Source organism: Sciurus vulgaris (assembly GCF_902686455.1).
Source record: "Sciurus vulgaris genome assembly, chromosome: 1".
Taxonomy (NCBI): domain Eukaryota; kingdom Metazoa; phylum Chordata; class Mammalia; order Rodentia; family Sciuridae; genus Sciurus; species Sciurus vulgaris.
The window spans coordinates 126,291,390-126,313,992 of NC_136461.1; the positions used below are offsets into that span (position 1 = coordinate 126,291,390).

The 22,603-nt window shown below is 35.3% G+C and overlaps 1 pseudogene across 1 annotated transcript in view; it reads right to left on the minus strand.

Moving 5' to 3' along the window:
• Nucleotides 1-362: 362 nt before the first annotated feature.
• LOC306665179 (14-3-3 protein theta-like) overlaps nucleotides 363-22,603 on the minus strand; it is a 34,676-nt pseudogene continuing 12,435 nt past the window's right edge. The window contains exon 3 of the transcript in view: nucleotides 363-578. The product of the transcript in view is annotated as a 14-3-3 protein theta-like (transcript). The remainder of the gene's footprint in view (nucleotides 579-22,603) is intronic.

The following is a 22,603-nucleotide window of genomic DNA, read 5'->3' on the forward strand; positions in this document are numbered from 1 at the left end:
TTTTTCTGGATTTCAGTGGAGAGAAAAAGAAGTGTTTAAGAATTTTCGAGAGAGGGAATTTCATTTCTTTATCTTTGTCAGTAATTCGTGCTCTCTAAGACCTAGATGGTCGAAGGAGCTGCAATTTCTGCCTAAAACCGGGCCTGGCTTCCAGATGTGGGGTACCGCGTCTGCAAAGGGACTGCGTGTCCGCCAGAGGAAGGAAAGGCCGTCCTCCCAGATACCCGGTTGGCCTCTGGTGTCCGTGAGAGCCTATATTTGGAAGTGGCATTTGGAAGTTTTATTTGCACACCGACCAAATAATGAACTCTTGGCTTTTGAAAAAAGTAAGGTAGAAGAGTGAAGACAAAAGCGTCCATGAGCTAGGAGGGCGCTCCCGCAGCTGTGCGGGCCGGGGCCTGGAAATGTCCCCGCGTGCGTTCTAGTGCTCCGGACCCACTTCTTGTCCCCCAAGGTTCTGGCAAAGCCCGAGGCGCTTCCTTAGGGAAACTGAGTAATCTTGTCACCATATTAGCTACGGTGGCTTGAAAGAAACCCTGTAGCCCATCAAAGACCTGCTTATCCGCGGAACTGGAAAACTGCAAAGATGAAAAAGAAAGCTGGCCAGAGGGGAACAATAGGTAAACTGTCATCAAGAATCATGGCAAGTTCTCTCACGACCCCCTTTGACAAGAGTTTTTATCTTTTCATGTATCACAATATATTTTAATGAAATAACAAAACCATTTATATGTCTTTAGAGATAATTATTTCTTTAAAAATATCTGGTTTTAATTGGTGCTGTTTTCTTCAGCGCAAAATGTCATCAAACTCCTTCTCACTGCCATTTTTTTTTTATTTAAAAAAAAAAAAAGGATACCCTCTTCGAGTAATTTTTGGTTAAAGTTTAAGAAAATAGTCTAGTAACCAGTAAAAAACACTTTAATTTTGTGTATAGTATTAAATCTAAAAATACTCTCTCTAAAGTGCGACCTTTTAAAAATAAAATTCCAACCACATTTTTCAAGCATCTCTATTTCACACTTTCCACCCTACCTCTTACTCAAAGAAAAGGAGGGAAGAAATGCACATGAAGACCACCCTACTCTTGTTTCTAACAGGTGCTGGAAGAAAAAAGTGAAAAAGAAAATAACAGTGGTGATGTCAAGACTTGTAAAAGAAAAGTGCATTGTCAGACGCATAACTTCTTAATCTTGGGATGAGAAAACAAGTATGTGCTAGGGGAGGGTGGAGAAGGGGAGCTCACAGTCTTCCTGAGCTCATTTCAAGGATTCCTCTTTTTCCTTCCAGCAGTCACTTATTTAAATGTCAAACAGAACCGAATTTAGATGAATCCTTATGTTAAGGGAACATATCTGTAGGAGACAGGAAAATATGAATACACATTAAATTTCAGCACCAACTATAACCTGGAATATCAATCAGAACCAGGAGTCTGAGTTTGTGGTTTTTGTGAGGGTTTGTTATTTAGGCACCAGATTTATTGAAAAGGGAGTTCTTACTCTTTCCATCCCATTTTCTGCAAAACACACATTTAATTAGAGATCAAATATAGTTAACAAAACACAAATTATCATGGGCATTTATTTCCCCTTTCACTTCATACAGCTTATTCACAACAGGGAAGAATATTAGAGAATGTTTTGGTATTTTCTGGTAGTTATAACACATAAAATAATCTGTTAAATGTGTGTATTTACCATCCATTTAAAAAGGGTAGCAGTAACTCACTATGTCTGGAAAAAAGCCTTTGAATTTGAATCACAGAGGCATAATCCAGCTGAACCTCCTCCATAGGTACCTAGGGTGAGGGGTTACACCCCACAAATCAGTCAGAATGTGTTGCCCCACCTACTGCAATGAGCAGAGGGTGCTCAGGATTGTGGTAGAGACATACCATTACACAGATCCCCGTGCTAGCTCTTCAGACCTATACCTGTGTGAGGTCTGGTCCGCTGTCAGATTAGGGAGAGTCTGCGTGTTGATAGCGTGAGTCACTCTAAACAGGTGCTCTGCTCAGACACAGCAGAGGGCACTTGGCGCCTGAACGATGTGCTAAAAACGCAAGAAGGGAAGTCAAGGGCACACCCAAAGGCCAGCTGTGAGGACTGTGCTAAGACAAGACAAGGGAGGCCTCCTTTTCTGCCAGCCAGAGAGCTCATATGGACCAGCTGGCCTTGGTCAATGAGCAAAAAATTCTCTTTGGCTCAGGGTGGAAACCTTTGCCCAGGCAGGTATTGGGTATTAAATATTTCATTTTAAAATGAAATAAAAGGCAATCAATGATTGAGGAAAAAGTGAACAAAATAACTTGAGTAGGCTTTATTAGTGCAAGGAATTCATCCTAGGTTGATGAGAAACTGATGTTACATAACTAGGCAGATTGGAGAAGTTAATTATAAAAGATGAGGTATTAGTTCTGAGAGATACAACCCAGCCAGGGTGAAGCTGGAGAGCACAGACTCTGCCTTAGGGCACTACAAAGTTTAGTGTGAAGTAGTGTGGAGAAATGAGGAACTCCTGTGGCCTTTTCTATGAGGGCTTACAAAATACTCCCTGGGCTTCAGCCCCACTAGAGGGTACTTTCCTTTCTGTGTCTTCTGTGGGATTGATTCTTTGTGTCATGTGGGCCCATAGAGCCCCATGCCATCTAATTCCTTAATTGCTATGTGGCTTGATAAAGTCTCTGACTTGACCTGATAGTCTCTGACCTGACAGTTTCTCATTTCCAGTATTTTCTGAAGAAGATACCAAGATAACCTGAAGAAAACTTTGGAAGTTAAAATTCTGGGACATTCCCCACAGGCTCTATGGACCTATGGGTTTTCTCCTGGTTTTCTCTTTCACAAAGACATTGTCTTGCATTAATAAATAGGAAAAAAATTAGATTCATGAGATTTGGAGATGCACTTTGTATTTACTTTCATGGGTATTTGTGTACATTTAGATATTCAGGTATTTTAAAAGCAGAGGGGTTACTGACTACCACATTTAGGAAGTGGCATCACTAGAAGAAGCTTCTACAGCTCAGAAGAGGCAGAAAATCCCACTAGGTACTGTACCTCCCCAAATAAACAGTCTCTCCTAGTTTCAGTTTATGGCATGATCACCCTTGGCAGGTTGTAGGGTCAAGTTAGCTCCTTTGAATGATATGAAGTTATAGAATACCATTAGTGTAGTTGTGCTCTCTGAACATTATACTGTATTACTAAATTTAAAAAATCTATTTAAATAGGAACAAATGTTAATTATAGTAACTGAAGTTTGAATAACAGAAATGAAACCAGTTTTAGTTTCGTATGTGAGTGTATCTGTATATATATATACAGATGTATATTTATATTTGCATTCCTAATTCACAATTTAACTCAGCCTCAGAAGAAAGTAAATCATTCCCTAAAAGTATAGAAATGAATGTCTCCTCTTTGTGCCTGGACTTCTCTATATGTAAATTATGTTAATGGTCATCTTTAATTTTTTTCAGAATGGTTAAAATTCAGATATTTTCCAGTATAAAAAAGAAATTTATCAAAGTGAACATAGAATTGTGCTGGTGTGTTGTGAGTGAGGAGAGTCTGTGAGTGTGTGAATGGAACTCACATATACACTCAACATACATGAGCACATCTATTCAATGATGCCAAATAGGAAGGCGTGTGCACATGCTTGCGTGTGTGTATGAGCACAACCTGACCAAAATAAGGTGAGCAACAGTTGTAACAAAAAATGATATCAGGGTGCCCCCTGCTATTTAGGAGTTCCCATTATTTCCTGTGTATTCTTATAGCCACAGTCACCAGGTTGATAGCACTGTCTGTGTGTGTCTCTTTAGAGATGGCTCTAATTTTAGGACCTCAATTAGTGCCATCACATATGATCATCAAAGTTTTGAGGTTTTTTAAAACAGAAAGCTTGTTTACCCTGAGAACAGCATTATAATGAGATCTATTTTCTGTCAAATCACTTGTATTGAGACTCTTATTGCTGGTTGTGTTTTTATAGTCTTATTAACATGGTTGGTGCATCAAGAACAGCAAGTGTTCTAGTTGTACCTTATGGAAAGTGGTGATGATCTTATCTGCAAAATGAATAAGGAAGACTGTGGAAAATGTTGAATTTATCTGTATTTTATACAACCTCTCAGGGATATGTGGTTGCAAAGAGACACCTATTGGTCAGTTTTGGAGTACTCATCACCATCTTTTCTTTTCCATAACTTTTTAACGAGGTCTGCCACCTAGTGGAAAATGGATTGATTTGCTTATACTAAGTGACATGACCACATTTTGTAATTGCCTCAATTTCAGATGAACATTGTTTAAATTTTTGAAAATGCATTAAAATACATAATAAATAAAATTCACAATTTGTAAGAAATTAACTTTATTTATAATTAAAAATGAAATATTTGTAGAAATACATATGATATTTATAGAACAAATTCTGTTCACTTTATAAAACAGGCAAATGTGATATTTATTAGTCTAAGCAACCATGGAGTATGAAGTAGGCAAAAACATCTAGACCTATCTAAAAACTAAATGTCATGTGACTCATTCCTTGTATTCCCATAATGATCTATGAAATAAAAATGTATATTAATGAAGGGGAACCAAACCTGAATGCAGTTCCCCAGGGACATTCAGAATGAAAGCCCGGATGGAGTCAAAACTCGTGACTGATTCCAAAACTCTTGAACTTAACCTGAAGGCTCTGCTACGCTACTGTGATCTGTGAAGGTAGCTGAAGCACAGTTAGTGTTCAATGGTTTGGGGAATTATGGTTAATGATAAGGACCATAATGATAAGGACCATTAGTTGTTCAAGTAACTTGAAGAGTAACTTGAATAACTAATATGAGCTGGCCATTATGCCAAGTAATTCACTTGCATTATTTTAATGAATCCCTCAAAAATTGTTAATCTTACAAAGCAGACATTATCATTATTTACAGAAGAAAGGAAAATACAAACAAATTAATTATCTTGGTCTAACCACACTTACTAGTAAAGAATGGACAGAGGAGGGATTTGAATCTGGATCAGTTTAATTTCAAATTCTATGTAGTTCACTACTGTTATACCTATAATAACATGTCATGAGGGTGACTTCTGTAAAACATGACCTATTTGAGAACTTGCTTTCCCACTTATTTTTGCCCACACAAAGAATATTTACATATGGAGAGTCTAATCTGTCACCACCACTCATCATGACCTCTGCTCTGAGGCTCCTTTTTTCCTAAGTGACCAGGGTCATGGTTGTTTGATTTCAGATGGATGCCACTTGCCTTCAGGTTTTGGTTGTGACTTCTTAAAGACACTTGGAATAGAACCCCGAGTGCTTAACTAGGTAGCTGCCATAGTCTTTTAGTCTGCCAAAAAAAAGGAGCAGATCATTTATTCTTATTCTGTAAGTCTCATATGAAGTGGTAATCTGTTATCTCAGTCCTTAATGGCATTGTGTGGGGAAAAATAAACCCATGAAGAATAATGTTTCCAAATATAATGGAAGAGGTTTATCACCTGAACCTTTCTATCTTAGTCAGCTTTTCCTCTCTGTGACCACAAAATACCCTAGAAGAACAACTTAGAGGAGAAAATGTTTATTTTGGCTCATGATCCGAGAGATTCTTCTATGATTGGTCAGAAGTGAGGTGGAACATTGTGGCTGAAGGCTGTGGCAGAGAAGCGCTGGCTGCTCAGCTCAACTCCTGGTGGCCAGGAGGCAGAAAGACAAAGGGTAAGGAGCTGCAGCAAGGATGAACCCTTCCAGGGCTTACTCCCAGGGCCCCACCTTCTCCAGTCATGCCCCATCTGCCCACAGTTACCACCTCCCGTTAGTCTATGCAAACTAGGATGGACTGATTAGATTACAGCTCTCATTATCCAATTATTGCTTCTGATCATTCCTGTATTAACACAGTCACTTTTGTGGGACACTTCATATTCAAGCTACAACACTTTCCTATGTGTGTGAGTGAGTGAGTGAGTGAGTGAGTGTGTGTGTGTGTGTGTGTGTTTTGTGTGCCTGCTTTGCTCCCAACATAAGACTTTGTTGGTTCACATGCATGGACATATTTGGTAAACTTATTCAATAGGTTGGTCTGCATTTGTTTTTACAAGAAGGACCTGAAGCACTTTCTAAGGAAGAACATACTCAGAAATAGCAGAAAGATCTGTGAACCAGGAACCAAAAAACTTGATTCTGCAAGAAACCCTTAGCTGCAGGAAAGGAGTGTTGATTCTAAGTACAGTACAGCTTCTACCACTACAATATGTCATTAGACTGAGCATCCCCAAATGCTATGGAGATTCTGGGAAATAGTCCTATTAGTAAAACTGAATTGTGACTTTTCTGAAGTGCTGTTAATCAGTAGGAGCTAGACCATGCTTCTCTGGAACTTCTGAGGCAGAAGTAATTAAAGAAACATGAAGAGTAGATTGCCTGAATCATTCCAACATTTTACAAAGGAAAATTACAACTCCACAGGTAGAATGATTGTTTTTTTCTAAAAGTACTTTTTGCCCTGCATTTAAAAAGGACCCAACTGACCTCTAACCCAAAATGACACTGAGAAAGAAATATCGTATATAGTTGTTCCTTTTGAACTTTAATGCCCTGTCCTTGCATGTAAACCTTTTGCTGTCACTAAGGAACATGCTGCATTGCCCCAATGGTCAGGTTGAGCTGATCTTTCTAGCTCTCTTGAGTTTGTAGAATTATATTGATGATGAGTGAGTAATGATCTAGAGCCAGTTATTCTACTTCAGAAAACTGCATATGAAATCAGAGCCTTAAGAGGAAACTGAAATGGAATGAAATTGTAGGACACCAGAGTGAGTGGGGACCTCAGCGGACGAGAGCAACACTTTCCTTATTTTATTTTTTACTTTTTGGCCTATGGAGGGCAACAGGAGATTTCTCAAGGGTGTGAACCTTCTTGGCATCACAGAAGGATATCCCAAATGTGCTGGTTGCTAGTAGAAGAGTACCCTTCATGGTACCTGCACAAGTCACCCTTTATCTGAAAGTGTAATTTGTCAGCTTTTGTAAACTTTTCCTGAAGGCTTTTACAGAAGTCAAAATAGAGACTAGATCTCTACTTCAAAACTCACATGTGACTCAGTTCTGGAGCCTGCTTCTCCCGGCTCCACCTGGTACAATGGCATAGTTAATGCCTAAGGAGTTTATTTTTCTCAGGGCACCAATCCTGCTTATTCCACCTTAGCTTTTATTTTCACACTTTCACACCTGGGCAGAATCACATTGGAACAGAAGTCAAAGCACTGTGTGAAGACTGATGAAAATGGCAGATGCTGCTTATAAAGATGACTGAACTTCTTACTCATAGAAAAAAAATCAAAAGATTCAAGATATCTTGGCCTTAATAATTTTAGAGCAAAGTGTAAAGGCTCACTTTTAATCATAAAATTCCATGTGTGGTATCCTTCTGTTTTACCATGGAAAGAATAAATGTGTGCATCCTAGTCTCCCTGATTCCTAGTTTGGGGTTTTCTCTTATGATTACCTCAAGAGTGAATTCCCCTTGGCTAGAAGTTATGATTGAGGGAGATTTTTGAAATACCTTAGTTGATACAAAGAGTAGATACCTTAAATTCTCAATCACAAACATGTGTATACAATAGTGTTCCCAAAGCTCAGTTGCAAGTTCTTTAGTACCTGACAGCTACTCCAAAGCCACCAGATAAACCCAAGCCCTCATGGGAATAGTGAGCTTTCTAAATACTGTGTTTTGGATTTGTAATGGCTCCCAAAGGAGACATTTGTTAAAGGCTTAGTTCTCAGTTTGGAACTATTGGGAGGTTTTGGAAACCCTTAAGATGAGGCCCTACTGGGAGATTTTAGGTTTTTGGAGGCATGCCTTTTTAGAGGATTGTAAGATACAGTCTCTCTCTTTCTCTCTACTTCCTTGCTGCCATGGTGGCCACTACCCCCTATCATGATGTGCCGCACTGCCAAAGACTCAAAAGTCAAGTGCCAACTGACCATGGACTGAAACCTCAAAAAATGTGAGCCAAAATAACTTTTAAAATAATTAACTGATTATTTCAGGAACTTGCTACAATGATAGAAAGCTGTCATACACACTCAGTAACTGTGGACCTAGCCTCCTAACCTTCTCTTTGACTAAAGCACCCTTTCCACCCAGGTGTATCCTGTAGAAACTAGGGATACCATTTGTAGGCACGAGATAACAATGCTGACCCCACATACAATATAAATTTCTTTCACTTCTGAAGGTGATAATGAAAATGTATCAAGTTATAGTAAGGAAAAATAAAAGACATTCTTCAATATATTCATTCACATAACCAGACCACCTCTATATATGAAGGACTCAAATTATACAGTCAAGTTGTATACATCATTTCCATAGCATGAACCAAAGTGGAATTCATGTACATCACAACAGACTTTATGCTGGAGAAAAGTCACCCATGAGCCCCAATTTGACACAATGACATTGAAAGCCAAGAGTGTTCAGCATGAAATGTGCTAGTGATGGCAAGATGATTAACTTCCAAGATGGGCGTACCCATTTAATCAAAGTCTGCCAGAACACAGAGGAAGCCTGCCCTTGCTCTTTTCAGTGTATCTACTGGGAAGGGAACTGAATACCTACAGATCCTGCTCTCAAATGAAAGGAAAATTGAACATCTGTAGAAGGTCATAAGTAAATCACATTTACTACTCAGTTGATTGGGGAGAATCAGTTTGGAAAATTTGGAAGCTGATCCTATGTATTCTGTAACTTTCTTTTGAGAATAAAGATTTTTTGTTCACTTGTATTTGGAGAAGAAATGTGAGATCTTTCCACTAGCAGTGAGTCAATAAATTCCAAAGTGAATTTGAAAAAATAAACTAGGAATAAAATGTGGTATGATCTTCATCACCATCAGAGTCTTTTCATAAGAACACTTAAATTAGTATGTTTTCAAACTATTTTACCAGATAAGCCTATGATCAAATCAGGTAAATGAGACATGCAAATAAAGTATCAGCACAACGAAAAAAAGACTTGATTTTTTAACTGGAAAAGCTAATTAAAAGTTGTTTATTCCTAATCCTTTGTTTTACGTACAAGTTATATATCCTTAAAATGTATCAACCAGAAGAGAAGATTTAAGAAAAATCTTTCAAATAAAGATTGTTGAAGAATTGTCTTTGTCCCACAGCTTTGTAGAAAGATCTTCCTTTTCCAGAGTCCACCAAACTTCTGCCCAGAGTCCTGGTGTGGAAAACTAGGGAGCCTCATTCTTATTAATCTTGGAGGCAGTGTTAAACTCTTTCCTCCTTTCCTGGCTCCAAACCAGACCTTTGCTAGCTACTATGTCTACTGAACATTGAGTGCAAATTGTCAAAGCCAATGCACAACTTTCATGGCATTCCTGAAGGGTGAGCTCCCTGTATTTTCTCTCCTGTCTGTTGCAGCCCTATTTTGCTTAACCTTGAGAGCCTGTACTTCAGTGGGCTTTGAACTTCAAACCCAGACTTGTCCTCTTCTATGAAGATCACTGAGTACAGCAGTCATGTGGCTTCAATGTCTTCTCAGGTTTTTGCTGTTTACTTCCACTTTATTTTAGATCTCATAGGATGTAGGAATGAGGGGGTTTATTCAAAAGACAGTTTGAGTGACAGATGCTAAGCTCAGTGCAAAAAACCTTTTCTTCTGTCATTGAAGCAATTGTCTTTAGATATGTGTCTTTTGATTCTTTCTCTTACAGGCTTCCTGGACTTTTATTAACTTACATACTTAATAGATGATCTCTCCTCTGCTCTGTGGTGGAATGCCAGGATTAACATAATCTAAGTTCTTGAATTGGAAATCTTGTTAAATACCACATTAAGAAATAAAGGATAAGAGAGATAAAATGACTTGTTCAAATTCCTCTAGGTTGTTGGTGACAAAGTAGCACCTGAGAGGATAGACCCTCACTCTGTCACACTCAAAGCATAATCACAAATGCTTCTGTTCCTTGAGTTACCTGATTAATGTGGCTCCAGAGCTAATGATTGGTTCTCCCTTCATTTGATCAGTACTAGACATTCTGAAAGGTGATATGAGTACCCACTTAGCCATGTGTAATAATGTGGAGGGTATTGCTCACAATTTCTCCTAACCAGAGACATTGCACAGTCTTTATATAAATTCAAAAAGGGGGGGAGAGTTTTGATGACAAACAATGAAAGACTACAAATAGGGGTGAAGATGGATGGTAGATTCAGTTTCAGTTAGAAGTAATTCTTTAAGTGGCAGGTGTTTGCTGTCTGTCTGTCTATCCATTTATACATTATGTATACTCAGAAGTGTGGACGTATGTACACATACATATATATCCTGTTTTGAATAAACACTTACTGAGTGATTAGCTTAAGCTAAGAATTGTAATTTTATTAACTATAAATCTCATAACTCTTTAAAGAAGGTACAACTTATTTTAGTATTGATAATGTTAAGACCTAAAATTCATACACATGGTAATTGTTTTAACTATAAGTTTACTGATTTTTTTTAACCAGATCTCAGTAGAACAGCCATTTATTGACCTCCAATTATTCATAAATCAGACAATAGCCATCCTTAGGCAGACTGGGGAAATTACATTTGGCTAGGGATATAATAAAGAATAACATAACATAGTCCAAGTCCCTGTCACATTATACAGCTTTAGAGATCTCTGAGGATTGTAGGCTTTGAAGTTCTGTAAGCCTGGATTTGGATAATGACTGGTATTACTAATTCCCTGACCTCAGGTTAATTATTGAATTCCCATGAACTCACTGGCCAAATGGGAATATTGATAATTGTCTTTCAGAATAGGTGTAAGGACTTGAGATGAGGCACATAAAGTTATGCATACAGTACCCAGTGCATAACAGTGATAAAAAGCACTATGCTTTATCAAGTGCTTACCATATGCTGGATATTGTGTTAGGTAATTAAGCTGGTTTTATTTTATTTAATCCTCTCACAATCCTTTAACTCAGACCTGATAAAAATAATCATCATTACTTTGTCTAAGAACTGCTCATAAGTGCTTTAGGCAAGAACTGAATCCAGGTATTCTGACTCAGAGCACAAGATTTCACCTCCTATGCCCTAGTGTTTCTTCTACAAGATCTGCTAGCAGTGAAGTCAAATTAATGCTCTTATTGTTAGAGATCACATAACATATCTCCCTTCAGTGACATAACTTTTGTTATAATAATATTGAAAAAATACCTCATTGGCAATTTAACATCCAATAATGGCAGATTATTTCAGAAATATGATTGTTGACTTCTGGGTGCCATGATTCTATGGCGATCCTTGATTCTATTTTGTTGTTGTTGTTTGATTTTGTTTTATTTTTAAGCAGTCATGATAGAAGTAATTCTGCAGTTTCTTTTAAATAAGGTCCTGCCTCTGCTCTTATTTCTGTTAGTTTTGGGGTTGTGTTATTTATTGCTGCACAAGAGGGCAATGGATCTGAGCCAAGGTAAGCTATTGAGACCTCTGTCACTCTCCTGCCAAAATTTAATAGTACAGTAGATCCTTGTTAGGACATGACTCATCCACAGATTTGAATATATTGCTGGTCAACCTATGTCTTCCAAACAAAACAAGGACACCTGCCAAAGCCTCGAGTAACATGATTAGTCTATGATACAGATAAAAGTCCTATTTCTTGCCACTTGAGTTATAAAATATGAAGGTGCAATAACTCTGAGCATATTGCTTAAATAGTCTTTGTTGCACTGCAGGGGTTTAACTTGTGTGCTGAAGAGCACATGATTGAGATAAACACAGTGGGGGGGGGCAGATTTAATTGCTCCTTTATTCTTACTTTAAAGGATAGCTATCTAGGATTTATACATTTTATGCAAGGACGTATATGGGGCTTCAGAAAACAATTTATATGCCAGTTCATATGTTTTCAACAAATATTTATTAAATTCAAATATATGCAAAACCATGTTCTACATGGGGAGGAAATGATAGGGAGTGAAATAGATTCTGGATCTCATGGAGCTTGCAATTTAGGAGGTAAAAAGATATTTATTGTCTCACAAATATGGGCCACATAGGATAGCAATTATAATGGGAAAAATAAGCAAAATTACCAAACAAGAAATCAGTGATGGGGAGTCTGGATTATTTTCTGATGAAGTGACATTTTAACTGAGCTCAGAAAGTTGTAGGTATTAGCTAACTGAATGGAGAAGAATGGTAGAAAGTATTCTTGGTAGAAGGAATAATAAGGGAAGGGGAACCTGGTGATCATTAGAAACTAAAATGTTCCTGTGTTAGGACAGAAGGGGTCCTAGGAAGCAAGCTGAAAAGCAAAGCTGAGACAGAGAGATGGAGTCTACAGGTTCTTATTTTACTGTGTTAAAGATATTGTTTGTATTAGAAGATCAATGGGAGGAAATTTTATGTATGAATATGTATGCTTACATTTTGTTAAAAGTATAGATACTCTTTCATTTGGCATAAGCCACCTTTCAGTCTAGATTTATTAAAATAAGGAAGAAAACTCTTCATTCTTATGCCTTCTTTCCAATCCTATTCTTTGGAAACACCAGTTTTTTTTTTTTTTTTTTCCTCTAAATTATTGAGATAAATGGATAATCAGCTTTATGCTACTATAACAAAACACTTGAGATAATCAACTTATAAGGAGGAAAAGTTTATTTGGTTCATAGTTTCAGAGGATTTGGTCCATTATTGCTTGGTTCCATTGCTTTAGGCTGGTGATAAGGCAGAACATCATGGTGGAAACACATGATGAAGGAAGGGGCTCCCCTTATGGTGGCTGAGAAGTAAAGAGGTAATGAGGAAGGGCCAGAGTATGGTCCCCATATACTTTTGTGGTTAGCATGCCCATAGGACCAGAGGATTCTTAAAGGTATCACCACCTCCCAATAGCGCCACATGTGGGAGAAACTTATTCAAACCGTAGTTACAATTATCTCCATGAGTTCAGCTAACATTTCTTGATTTATCATTGCTAAGCAGTATCCTCCCTACCATAAAAGCTGACCTGATGAAAAGTTTCTCTTCTTCTTCCTTCACCCACTAATTTTTTATATGGATTTAAAATTTTAACTCTATAGTCTTGTTTTATAACTTAAAGTTAGAAACTTAAACAGTCTTGATTTCCATAGCTGTATAGTAAAACTATGTTGGACAGAATGGTTCCTTTCCTTTTAATATTTTTCAAGGTAATTTCAGTTATTTTAGTACCCTTCCATATAAATTTTAGGGAGAAAAATGGTCTTCTATGTCTATCAAAAAAATTGCTTGGATTTAAGTAAGAATTGCTTATAAATTAATTTGAGAGAAACAGACATCTCCACTATATTCAGACTTAAACTGTATGAACAGTGTATGTATTTCCTTTATTCATTCCTCTCTTTCTTCTTTCCTTCTTCTTTCCTCCTTTCCTTTATTTTCTCTCTCTTTTTTCTTCCAATTAGGCACAGCTTCTAATGGAGTTGTATGAAATAATTTTTATTTGTGTTTACATAAATATTTACCATCATATTTGTGGTGATAATGGCAACCCAAATAAGAACAAATCAAGACAATCTATTAATAGGTCTTGCTAAAGTAAGGGAGCCAGTTACCACCATTTAATTTTGGCAAATGCTGAAAGACAGGTGGGACATTTTTACATTGAAAAAGAAGAAAGGCTTCAGGTGATATTGGTTGAGGTGGTATTGGAGGCACTGGCATAGGGAAGCAGGAGGTGGGCTAACTAAAGCTAAGGTACTTTCCATAAGTGGTTTTTGTGAGCATATTTGGCTTTATCTATCTGGTCTTCAGTTGGAAATGAGGTAGTGGTATGGAGAGGAGCATATTGATGCTGAGTTGGTTTCTGAAAATGTTATTTGGTTTCTAGGATGGGTTGCTGCAGAAATTAGAGGACCCATCTCTAAAGGCAACAGTAGTTAGAGGGTCGAACTATCTGTTGATATTTTTAGTCTAGTTTTTTTTTCCTGTTCTATCTTGCATATTACAACTTATTTGTAGAAACATTTTAACATTTCTTTTTAAAATATTTACTAGCTCATTTTGTAAACTCTCTTGTTAATAAAAAAAACATTGCTTTTTCTTTTTGAAAATGTCCTTTCACTCTGATTCATGAAAGAATGTACATTATTTCCTTTTGCTTCTTTGTTAAATTTGTTCATACTTTACTAGTTTCCTAAATTAGAAATTTATATCAATGATTTTAAACCTTTCTTCACCTCTAATATAAACATTTAATACTTTAAATTTACTTAGCATTGCTGTAGCTGCTTCTTTACATATTTTTAAAACATTCCCCTTTTTAAAATTGTTTTCTAGTTGTCCATGGACTTTAATTTAATTTATTTATTTATATGTGGTGCGGAGAATTGAACCAAGTGCCTCACACGTGCCAGGCAAGTGCTTTACCACTGAGCTATGACTCCAGCCCATTTCGTGTGTTTGTTGTCAATCAGTTCATCTGAAATTTCTTTTGCAATTTCTTCTATAACTTAATTATTTGTTCTTGTTTTGTTTACTTTCCAAATATTTGAATTTTTCCAGATATTCTTTAATTATTAATTAATTTTTATTAACTTCTAGTTTAATCTTTTGCACTTGGGTTTGGATCATTTGAAATGATTTTTCTGTGTAAAAAAGTTCCACATGTCCTTGGGAAGGCTGTATTTTGCTATTGCCAGCTGAAATGTTCAATAAATGTCATCTAAGCCAAGTGAATTGATTGTATTGTGTTTTTAAAAATTGTTTAATTTGTTCTAATTAGTTTTACATGAATCTAACAAAAGAGGGGAAAGACCCTACAATGAAAACAACAGAACACTAAAGAAAAAATTTGAAGAAGACTTTAGAAGTATGGAAAGACCTCCCATACTCCTGGATAATATTGTCTTGAATTAATATTGTCAAAATGGTCATACTACCAAAAGTGTCATACAAATTTAATGCAATTCCTATTAAAATCCCAATGACATTCTTCATAGAACTAGAAAAAGCAACGATGAAATTCATTTGGAAAAATAAGAGACCCAGAGTAACCAAAGCAATCCTTAGCAAGAAAGGTTGTATTGTTTAAACGTACACTTCCTCAATTGCTGCTGTTTTTCTATCAATTATAGAAAAAATAGTGTTGAAATCTTCACTGAAAGTTTTGAATTTCTCTTTTCCTTCACTGATATCACTTTTTTTCTTCCTGTGTTTTGAAACTATATTATTAGTTACATATACCTTTAGGATTGTTACTTCTTGATTGTGATTGAAGTTATCATATTAAAAATTCCCCTTTTAAACATGTTTGGTGGTGTACATCTGTAATCCCAGCAGCATTGGAGGCTGAGGCAGGAAAATCTCAAGTTCAAAGTCAGCCTCAGCAATTTAGTGAGACCCTAAACAACTTAGTGATACCCTGTTTCAAAATAAAAAACAAAAATGGCTGGGGATGTGGTTCAGTGGTTAAATACCTGTGGGTTCAATCCCTGATACAAAAAGAATATCCTTTTTATTCCCTTCTTTTTATTGGTATATTTTTTTTTTTACATCTTTTCTTTTAACCAATATGTATCTTTAAAGTATCAAGTAGATTTTTGCCTTTTTCAAACAATAATATGATAATATCCACCCTTCACTTAGGAATTTTTAGACCTTACACATTTAATAAAATTTTGGGTTTGTAATTTGAAGTTTTTTCCACATTATTTTATTGGTGCATTGTAGTTCTACATAATGTTGGGATCTGTTGTTACATATTTATACATGCACAGAGTATAAGAATAGAATTTGGCCAACATCATTCCCCAGCATTTCCCTGACTCCTTCCCACTTCCCATCCTTTGGTCCCTTTTCTCTACTGATCTTCCTTTCATTTTCATAATATCTTCCTCACCTTTCTTTTCCATCTCTAATTTCCACATATGAGAGAAAGCATAAGACCCTTGACCTTCTAAGTATGGCTTTTTTTAACACAATCATTTCTAGTTTTATCCATTTTCCTACAAATGACACAATTTCATGTTTCTTTATGTCTCAATAAAACATCTTGTGTATATATACATTTTCTTTATTCATTTATCCATTGATAGGCACCTAGGATAGTTCCATAGTTTGGTGACTGCCATTGGGACTGGCGTGAGATGGAATCTCAGTGTAGTTTTGATTTCCATTTCCCTAATAGAACATTATTTTTCATATATTGGTTGGCCATTTGTATTTCTTCTTTTGAGAAATGTTAAATTCATTTTCCCATTTATTAATTGGGTTATTTGGTTTTTCAGTTTAAAGGTTTTGAACTCTTTATATATTCTAGACATTAATGCTCTGTCAGAAGAGGAGCTAGCAAAGGTTTTTGCCTATTCTATAGGTTCTCTCTTCACATTCATAATTGTTTCTTTGCTGTGCCGAGCTTTTCAAATTGATTCCATCTCATTTATTAACTTTTGGCATTATTTTCTGAGATTTAGGTGTCCTATTGAGAAGGTTATTGCCTGTGCCTGTAGGCTGGAGTGTTGACCTTGTGTTTTCTTCTAAGAGTTGCATAGTTTCTGGTCTAATTCTGTGGCCTTCTATTGATTTTGAGTTGATTTTTTGTGCAGGGTGAGAGATAAGAGTCTAGTTTAATTTTTCTACATAAGGATAACCAGTTGTCCCAGCACCATATTTTTTAAAAGACGTTTTTTTCTCCAATATATGTTTTTAGTACCCTTGCCAAGAATCAGATGACTGTAGATGTGTGGGTTTTTGTCCGTGTCTTCCATTCTGTATCAATGGGTCTATGTGTCTGTTTTTATGCTTGTATCATGCAGTTTTTGAGCTCTATAGTATAATTTGAAGTTAGGTATTGTGATGCTTCCAGCATTGATTTCTTAAGCTTAGAATTGCTTTAGATATTCTGGGTCTTTTATTCTTCCAAATGAATTTTAGAACTATTTTTTTTTTTTTTTTTTTTTTTAGTTCTGTGAAGAATATCATTGGTATTTGATGGGAACTGTATTAAATGTGCATATTGCTTTTTGTTGTATGACCATTTTAACAATATTAATTCTGCTTATTTATGAACAAGGGAGGTTTTCCATCTACTTAAGTTTCTTTCTTCAATGTTCTGTAGTATTCATTGTAGAATCTTTCACATCTTTTGTTAGATTTACTACTAGATGTTTTTTTGAGACTTTTGTAAATGGAATTGTTTTCCTGATTTCTTTCTCATCAGATTAATTGTTGGTATATAAAAGAGAGTTATTGATTTTTGTATGTTAATTTTATAACCTGCTCCTTTGCCAAATTTATTTATTAGCATTAGCTGTCTTTTGGTGGAGTGTTTTATTTTTTGTTTTTGTTTTTTTAATCTCCTGAGTATAGGATCTTATATACAAACAGTGATAATTTGACTTATTCTTTTTCTATTTTTATCCCTTTTATTTCCTTCTATGACCTATTTGCTCTATCTAGAATTTTTAGCACTGTATTAAATAGAAGTGTTAAGAGTGGACATCCTTGTCTTCGCCAGGATTTTAAAGAAAATTCTTTCAACTTTTCCCCATTTACTATGAGATTGGCTTGGGTTTTTCATCTATACCCTTATAATGCTGAGATAAGTTTCTTAGATCCTTTGTTTCTTTAGTGTTTTTATCATAAATGGAGACTGAATTTTGTCAAAGGCCTTCTCTGCATCTATTGAGATAACTGATTTTTGTCCTTAGTTCTATTTATCTGATGACTTACATTTATTGGTTTGTGTATATTAAACCATTCTTGCATCTCTGGAGTAAAACAAACTTGGTTATTGTGTGTAGTCTTCTTAATATGTTGTTGAACATGTTCTGCTAATATTTTAGTAAGTATTTTTGCATTCAAATTCATCAGGGATATCAGTCTGTAGTTTCTTTTTCTTGATGTGTTCTTACTTGGTTTGGGTATAAAAGTGTGTTTCTGGCATAATAAAATAAATTTGGAAGGGTTCCATTTCTTTTCATTTTATGTAATAATTTGAGGAGTATTGGTATTACTTATTCTTTAAAGTTGGTAGAATTTAGCTGAGGATTTATGTGGTCCTGGTTTTTTCTTTTTTTTGGAAGGCTTTTTATTACTGCTATCTCATTACAAGTTATTGGTCCATTTAAGTTCTCTATGTCCTGCTGGTTCGGTTTTGGCATATCATAGTTGTCTAAAAATGTATCCATTTCTTCTCTTTTCCAATATGTTGGAGTATAAGTTTACAACGTAGTCTCTGATGATCTGCTGAATTTTTGTAATGTCCATGGTGAAAACTCCTTTTTTCAACTCTAATTTTGTTCATTTGGGTTTTCTCTTGCTTAGCTTGGTCAAGCGTTATCAATCTTATTTACCTTTTCAAAAACCAGCTCTTGGTTTCATTGGTCCTTTGTATTTTTAAAAATTTTTAAGTTTATTGATTTTTGACTCTGATCTTCTTTATTTCCTTCCTTCTACTGGTTTTGAAATTAGTTTGTTCATTTTCAAGTGCCTTGAGATGCATAATTAGATTATTTGGGATCTTTCTGATTTTTTTTATGTTAGGCATTCATAGCTATAAACTTTCCTTTTAGGAATCCCTTCATTATGTCACAGATTCTGGTATGTTGAAACCCTATTTTTATTTGCATCTAAGAATTTTTTAATTTCTCCCTTGATTTCTTTTATCACCCATTCGTCTTTCAAAATTGTACTGTTCAGTCTCCATGTGTTTATATAGTTTATGTTTTTTTTTGGTGTTCATTTCTACATTATTCCAATATAATCTGAGAAGATGCAAGGAAATATATATATTTATATATATATATATTTTTTTTTATTTTAAGAACATATTTTTATTTTCAAAGAGTTGGTGTCCTACATTATGGTCAATTTTGGAGACGATTCCCTAAGATACTGAGAATAAACTGTATTCATCAGTTGTTGTATGAAGTGTTCTATAGATGACTGTTAAGGCCATTTAACTCTTTATATTTTTCTAGTCCAAAGAATGTTTATCCAGTTTATGTCAAGATGACCTCTTTAATGGTGTGAGAGGTATGTTGAAATTACTCAGTATTGGGTTCTATTTGAGGCTTCAATTGAAGTAGTATCTTTTTATATAATTTGTTGCACCCAAGATTGGGGCATAAATATTTATTATTGTTATATCTTGTTGTTGAATTGTTCCTTTACCTGTCTGAAGTGAACTTCTTTGTCTCTTCTGATTAATTCTGACTTGAAGTCCATTTTGTCAGATTTGAGAGTAACTATTCTGCTTGTTTCCAGGCTCCTCTCACATGGTATATCAATTTTCATCCTTTCACTTTCAGCTGTGGCTATCTTTGTCTGTAAGGTATATCTCTTGCGACCAATGTGTAGTTTGGTCTTGTTTTAAAATTTAATTCTTTTAAATTAATTGATGTTTTAATTGTAGAGTTGAGTTCATTTACATTCAATGTTATTACAGAGAAATATTTAGTAATTTCTGCCATTTTGATTTATTTTTAATGCTAAATTTGGCCCTGTTTCTCATTTGCTTAGGCACTCTTAAAGTGAAATTCTTCATTTGTAAGTTCTGGGGTTTGTTTTTTATTTCTTCCGTGTGGACTATTTCTTTCTTTTTAATTATTTATTATTAGAGAATTATAATTATGCATAGCTTTTGAGTTCATTTTGACAACATCATACATGCAGGGATTTGATTTCAATCCCCAATCCCTCCATTTTCTCCCCTCCTCTCTTCTTTATTCTCTACTAAAGTTCCTTTCTTCTACATACACATAAAGGTGAAATTTCCTTTCTGTACCTTGGCATATGAACATAAGATGATTTTGTTAAATTAATTCCATTTATCTTCCCTTTCCTGTCCTTTTTTCCTCACTCTTGCTCTCCTTCTTCTACTCCACTGATCTTCCCTCTGTATTTATGATATCCAATACCCTCCCCAACTACCTTCTTTCCTTTATTTTGTTATAGCTTCCACATACAAGAGAAAAACCTTCAAGCCTTTATTTTCTGAGTCTGGCTTACATCACTTATCATGATTTTCTTCATTTCCATCCACTTGCTGACAAGTGCCATTATTTCATTATTCTTTATGGCTGAATAAAGATTCATTGTGTATACCACATTTTCTTAATCCATTCATCTATTGGTAAGTATTTGCTTTGACCCATAATTTGGATATTGGGAAATGTTCCACTATAAAGACTGAAGTGGCTGTATTGCTATAATATACTGATTTTAGATCTTCTAAATAAATATTGAGGAGTTGAAAAACTGGATCATATGCCATTTGCTTTTCTTGTTTTTTTTTGTGGAATCTCTGTGTCTAGTATTTCTTTAAGTAATTTCTGTAGTGCCTGATTAGTAGTCATGAATTCTTTGAGTTTCTGCTTATCTTGGAATATTTTTGTTTTCCTTCAATTTTGAATGATAGCTTTGCTGGATATAGCAGTCTTGGCTGACAGGTATTTTCTTTCAGGTGTTGTAACACATCATTCCAAGTCCTTTTGGCATTTAGAGTTTGTGCTGAAAAATTGTAAGTGATCATGGTAGGCTTGCCTCTAAATGTGAATTGACACTTTTCTATTGAAACCTTTAAAATTCTATCCTTGTTCTGTATGTTAGGCATGTTAATTATAATTCATGTGGACCAGTTCTTTGTTGATCTTGTCTGTTTGGAGTTCTGAATGTGTCCTATATCTGGATGTCCTTCTCATGCTCAAGGTTTGGAAAATTTCCTGTTGTTATTTCCCCAAAGAAGTTATCAATTCCCTTAGCCTGCATCTCTAGACTTCCTCAATTCCAGTGATTCTTAAATTTGGTCTCTTCATGTTGTTCCAGAGTCCTTGTATATTCAGATACTGGTTACTTATTTTCTTTTGGTTAATGCTGTCTGAATGTTTTTAGGTTGGCTACTTTGTCTTCCAGCTCTGAGATTCTTTCTTTAGCATGATTTACTATATCAGAGAGAATTTCAGCTGAACATTTTATTTGATACATTATGTCTTTCATTTTCAAGATTTCTGTTTGGTTATTTTTTCAATATTTTTATATCCTTATTAAATTTCTCATTCGTAATTTGTTCTGACTTCCTTAATTTATTCAGTTGTTTTCTGTGCTCCCTTGGAATTCATTGATCATTTTTGTAATGATTCTTTTAAATTCTTTATCTGATATTTCATCTACTTCAATATCTTTGAGTTGGTGAATTAAAAACTTTGGGAGATGTCATGTTACCTTTTTTTGTATTTCTTGTATTCTTGTGTGGGATTTTATGCATCAGTTGGGAGAGATTTCTCCTCCACTTTTATGTGGGGGGCCTTTTTAGGGCACACTCTTCACTTTCCAAAGTGTCCTATAGTTATCTAAATTGAAACTCCTTTGTAGGCATAATGTCCACAGCTTTGTGTTAATTCTCTCTTTTTTTGCTGTAGTAGTGGATGTAAATAACTGGGACCTAGGGACCCACCTCTAGATATTTTTAGTTGGCCTTGTTATTAGTTTGAGTTTTGTCTCTTCTATTTTTTGTATTAAAGTATAGCTAAAGATTGAGTGTCATGAACTTGTATGTGGAGCTAAGTGCACTGTATTTGGTTGAGTTTAGTACAGTAGCAAATTATCTACCCTGTGAAGTTATAGTATCCCTGTAGGTTCCCAGCATCTTAGAGAATAGGGGGGAACAAACAATAGCAACATCAGTGCAAACAATATATAGTTTTAAAATAAATGCCTAGTTCCTACTATGTCATCTGCAATGTCAGTTGCCACAAACAAACAAAAACCAGAAGAGGTGGCATCATTAATTGCCAACAGCTTAAACAATAAGTAATGATAAACTAGATCATGCATAAAGCAAGCAACAGGTGTGAAAAATGTCATCCATAACAGAAATAATTGCAATAGTATTAATGGTGGGGGCAAGAGTTATATAAACCAATTAGATCAAAAAAAAGTTAAAGTATGGTTAATTAAGGGAAAATAAAATGTGAGAAGAAGGTAGGAAAGAGTTTGTAATTTTGAGCAGAGAGAATGCAAAAGAAATTTAGTGGTGAGGATTATGAGGAAGGAGAAAAACAAGATAAACAAAGTAAAGAGAGAAGAAATAGAGAAAGAGAACAAGAGAATTTGACTATTAGCAGGAGTAGAAAAGACAGAAAGGGAAATGAAAAACAAATGAAAATAATACAAAACAACCAAAATATACAGACCCCAAGCCCTAACCTTCAAAAGACAAGGCAAGGAAAAAAAAAAAAAAAAAAAAAAACACAAAAAACAACAACAACAACAAAATTAAGCAAATGCTAAAAATGAGAAAAAAAAAAAGAAGAAACAAATATGTATATATGTCAGTGAACCAATCAGCACAGCAAGAACACACACACAGACACACACACAGAAAAATATTCTTATTAAAAAAATTAAGGGATCATTTCCACTGAGGCAGGTTAAAGAGTTGATAAGAATAAATCTGTGTATGCTTGACTGTCTTTCTTCTTCAGCTATGTACTGAGAGCAATAGCAAGGGCTGGGTATTGTTAACCCCATCCTCCTTTTGTATAGCTCTTCAAGAAACCAGTTGAAGTGGCCTAATACCGG